The sequence below is a fragment of the Spermophilus citellus genome (genome assembly GCF_964194105.1).
Source record: "Spermophilus citellus genome assembly, chromosome: 16".
NCBI lineage: Eukaryota > Metazoa > Chordata > Mammalia > Rodentia > Sciuridae > Spermophilus > Spermophilus citellus.
In genome coordinates this window covers 4,625,593-4,629,674 of record NC_138196.1, presented here as the reverse complement: position 1 = coordinate 4,629,674, position 4,082 = coordinate 4,625,593, and the positions used below count along the sequence as shown (strand labels likewise).

Sequence of the window (4,082 nt, the reverse complement as noted above, 5' to 3'; positions counted from 1 at the left end):
TAAGCCAAAAAAAAGTATCAAAACAAAAAGGAAAAGGACTGCGGATGTAGCTCCATGGCAGGGCAACCCCTGGGTACAATCTTTAGTATCACAAACATACACACACACACACACACACAAAAAAAAAAAAAACAGTAGAATAGTGGAACATACTCAATTCATAATGAAAGTAATATGAGAAATACAATGGTAAAAATGAGACAGAATGTCATTTGTTTGTAATTATAAAGATTCTAGATACTACAATAAAATGCTTTAGAATATAGAAATTATTTTAGGTGGAGATTTTATTTTAAAGACAATAGGGAATTTAATTACACTACTTCATGAAGACTGAATAAATTTGAATGTGGCAAGACTAATGGACTAGGTATATTAAAAGAAGGGAAAAGTCTGTGCCAAAACTCAATGGATGTATAATAAACCATGTATAGGTTTATAAAGAGAATGGTGGGCTTTCTGAATATGCTATATAAAGTCAAAAGTGTACTGGATAAAATCTGGTGGCCCTCAAAACCAGAGCAAATATTCATATGAAAGATGCAGTGGACATCAGTCTCAAGAGCTTCCTACTTAAAACAATCTGCTTCCAAAGACTACATGATTCTTAGTAATTCTTGGGAGTATTATCTTTCAATTTCAATTTTTAGCTTTTTATATAGTTGCTGCACCATGTCTGAGGAGATCAATATTTTCTTGAACTTCTTCATATGTTAATCTATACACTGTCTCACATGTTTGTTTCTAGATTGTTATGGATCCCTAGTGAATTTTGAGATGTGTGAGAGGTTTCACAAGTATAGAAATTTGCTTATAAAAAATAAGCCATGTTGTAGGTGGGAAGTAAAAAAAGAAAAGATTCAAAAGTTCTCATCTAAACTTGTATATGCTGATCCTACACAAGGTTATTCCAATTATGTCTGGTTTGGGGTAGGGAAGCAACTTTTCTTATACACTATGACACAGAGTTCATCAAATATGGTTGTTATAGACTTTTTGAGAATTCCCAAATTTATTTTAGTAATTTCTACATTGAAAACCCACTGCTACCTTTAAATAAAACTATTCATTGCAATAAATCTCTAATAGTTCTTTGATATTGCAGAACAGAAAATTGGTGGCATTATTCACTGAATGCCAATATTTTCCAATAACACCTATAGGGGCACTTAAAAAATGGATAGATAATTAAAGAAAAGAGTGAAATGAGACCCAGAAACAACTAATTATAGTAAAAAATTATTATTACCTTATTTCAAATACTAGTGCACCCTTCTGCTTTTTTTCCCAAAAGTTATTTTTTTAACCTTTTGGTATAATATTTTATTTATTTATATACCATGATAAATAGTATGTTTTTTTTTTCATATGCACTCTCTGATGCATCCCAAATATATTGGCATACCCCAAGACCTTAGCAGATTTCTATACACATTATTCACTAGAGAAACAGTAGTTACTTCAGAAATTTATACTGCCCTTTTCAAATGGGGTCTTGCAGTTTTTTTTTTGAAATATCTGAAATAATTAGGATAAACTAAGTTTTAATTAGTGTATAGTAAATTCCTGATAAATATTTCTGGAAAGGATGAAGAAATAATAAGAGCATTTATATAATTTGTAAATTATGTCATGTGGTTTTTCATGTTTTTAGCTACAACTTATTGAATATTATAACAATCTTACTATGTGGGTAAAAGGTGGGTATGATAAAAATTGCATGATGCATTGTTAGTAATTCACCAAACAAGTTTTTTTTTTCAAAAACAGACACTCTGATATGTGTTTTTTTTTTAATCAACTATTATATAAGAGCAGGCAAAGATTTCCTGTAGCCCTCTTAAATAACAAAAGTCTATTGTGGGGTAGTTATACACAACAAGCAAAACTACTCACGTGGTGAGATAAGGAAGCAGGGCTGGGGTACGCTTAGAGGGCAGCTGGAGCGGCGATGGCGAACGACTGGGGCAGCATAGTTCACGTGGCAAGATAAGGCGGAAGGCTGAGGTCCGCGTGAGGGGCAGCCTGGGCAGCGGCCTCAGCCTCCGTCAAGCAGCGAGGTAAGGTAGTGAGGCTGGGGTCCGGTGGGCGTCAGTCTGGGTGGCAGCGGCGGGTCGGGTCGGGTCGGCGGGGCTCGCGGCGGCGCGGGTCGGGTCGGCGGAGGGTCGGGTCGGCGTGGCGCGCGGCGGGGCGGGGCGGGGCGCGGGGCGGGGCGGGGCGCGGGGCGGGGCGCGGGGCGGGGCGCGGGGCGGGGCGCGGGGCGGGGCGCGGGGCGCGGGGCGCGGGGCGCGGGGCGCGGGGCGCGGGGCGCGGGGCGCGGGGCGCGGGGCGCGGGGGGCGGGGCGCGGGGGGCGGGGCGCGGGGGGCGGGGCGCGGGGGGCGGGGCGCGCGGGGCGGGGCGCGCGGGGCGGGGCGCGGGGCGGGGCGCGGGGCGGGGCGCGGGGCGGGGCGCGGGGCGGGGCGCGGGGCGGGGCGCGGGGCGGGGCGCGGGGCGGGGCGCGGGGCGGGGCGCGGGGCGGGGCGCGGGGCGGGGCGCGGGGCGCGGGGCGGGGCGCGGGGCGGGGCGCGGGGCGGGGCGCGGGGCGGGGCGCGTCGGCAAGGCGCGTCGGCAAGGCGCGTCGGCGGGGCGTGGCGCGCGGCGGGGCGCGGCGGGGCGCGGCGGGGCGGCGTGAGGGGGTGCAGCCAGGTTGGCGGCAGCGGCGACTGTGACGGCTTCGTTTCTGCCGCTAGGTAAGGTGGCGGTGCTGAGGTCGGCTTTGGGGGCAGCTAGGGCTGCGGTAGCGGCGGCGGCAGCTTCGTTTCTGACGCGAGGTAAGTCAGCGGGGCTGGGGTCCGCGTGTGGGGCAGTAGGGGCAGCGGCAGCTTCGTTCCGGCCTCTAGGTAAGGCAGCGGGTCTGGGCTCCTGTGGGCGTCAGCCTGGGTGGCAGCGGCGGGTCGGGTCGGCGGGGCGCGTGGCGGCGCGGGTCGGGTCGGCGTGGCGCGGGGCGGGGCGGGGCGGGGCGGCGTGGCGCGCGGCCGGGCGGGTCGGGTCGGCGCGGCGCGCGGCGCTTCGGCTTGAGGGGGGGCAGCCAGGTTGGCGGCAGCGGCGACTGTGGCGGCTTCGTTTCTGCCGCTTGGTAAGGTGGCGGCGCTGAGGTCGGCTTTGGGGGCAGCTAGGGCTGCGGTAGCGGCGTCAGCTTCGTTCCCGCCAGGAAGTAGGGCAGCAGGGATGGTGTCCGCCTGGGCTTCAGCCTGGGCGGTGGCGACGGCAGCTTCATTCCCGCTGGGAGGTAAGTCGGAGGGGCTGGGGTCCGCAGTAGGGGCGGCAGCGGTGGCAGCTTCCTTCAGGTGGCAAAGTAGGGCGGCGGGGCTGGGGTCCTGGGGGGTGGGCAGTTAGGGCGGCGGCGGCGGCAGCTACGTTCACGCCGGGCGTCCGCGCCACCGGTGTCCGCGAGCTGTGGGGCCTGTTGGCTGCTCCTATTGTTTGGCGGCTGGGCCGCGAGCTGTCCGTAGGCGGCCCTCCCCACAAAGGGCCGTGGAGCTGCGTGGACGCCGGCAGCAGCAGCGGCTGGCCTATGAGGGCGCAGAGGTTTGTTGCAGTTCTTGGGGCTTTGTTGTTTTTCCTTGGGCTTTTACCCTTCTTTTCGTTAATTTTGGATAAAATGTCCCCTGTGATGTAAAGATTGAGCAAGGAACCTTGATGATGTGTGGTTTTTTTTTTTTTTTTTTTTTCAGAAAGTGCAGTTTGGATTCTGCTTTTCCCATGGTGGTGGCTGGATGAATCTTCACTGCTGGCCGTGGAAAAGGCTAGAGTAGCTTGTTAGTTGAGTTTTAAATTTCCCAGTGTTGTGTTTAAAGGTTTTACGTGCATAGAAGAGGAATGTTCACCTTAAATAAGCATATGAGCGGTTTGTATGTTTGAATTCATGATACAAATTCTCAAGATGATATTAAAATTAAAGCAAATTTCGAAGAGCCTTGCATTTTGGAATTTGCACTCACCTGCTAACTGCCTAAATATTTGTTTCACCATGTTTTATATATTTTCTTGAATAGTCGTGATCTACTTCCATACATGTAAACTAAAATTTTCATCATAAGGA

General features: G+C 51.2%; 1 long non-coding RNA gene across 1 annotated transcript; it reads left to right on the top strand.

Annotated features, from left to right (window-relative positions):
- The first annotated feature begins 2,656 nt into the window (after nucleotides 1-2,656).
- Nucleotides 2,657-3,801, top strand: LOC308635115. The gene is made up of 3 exons (XR_014019140.1): nucleotides 2,657-2,846; nucleotides 3,177-3,269; nucleotides 3,715-3,801. It is a non-coding gene; the product is annotated as an uncharacterized lncRNA (long non-coding RNA).
- The last annotated feature ends 281 nt before the right edge of the window (nucleotides 3,802-4,082 follow it).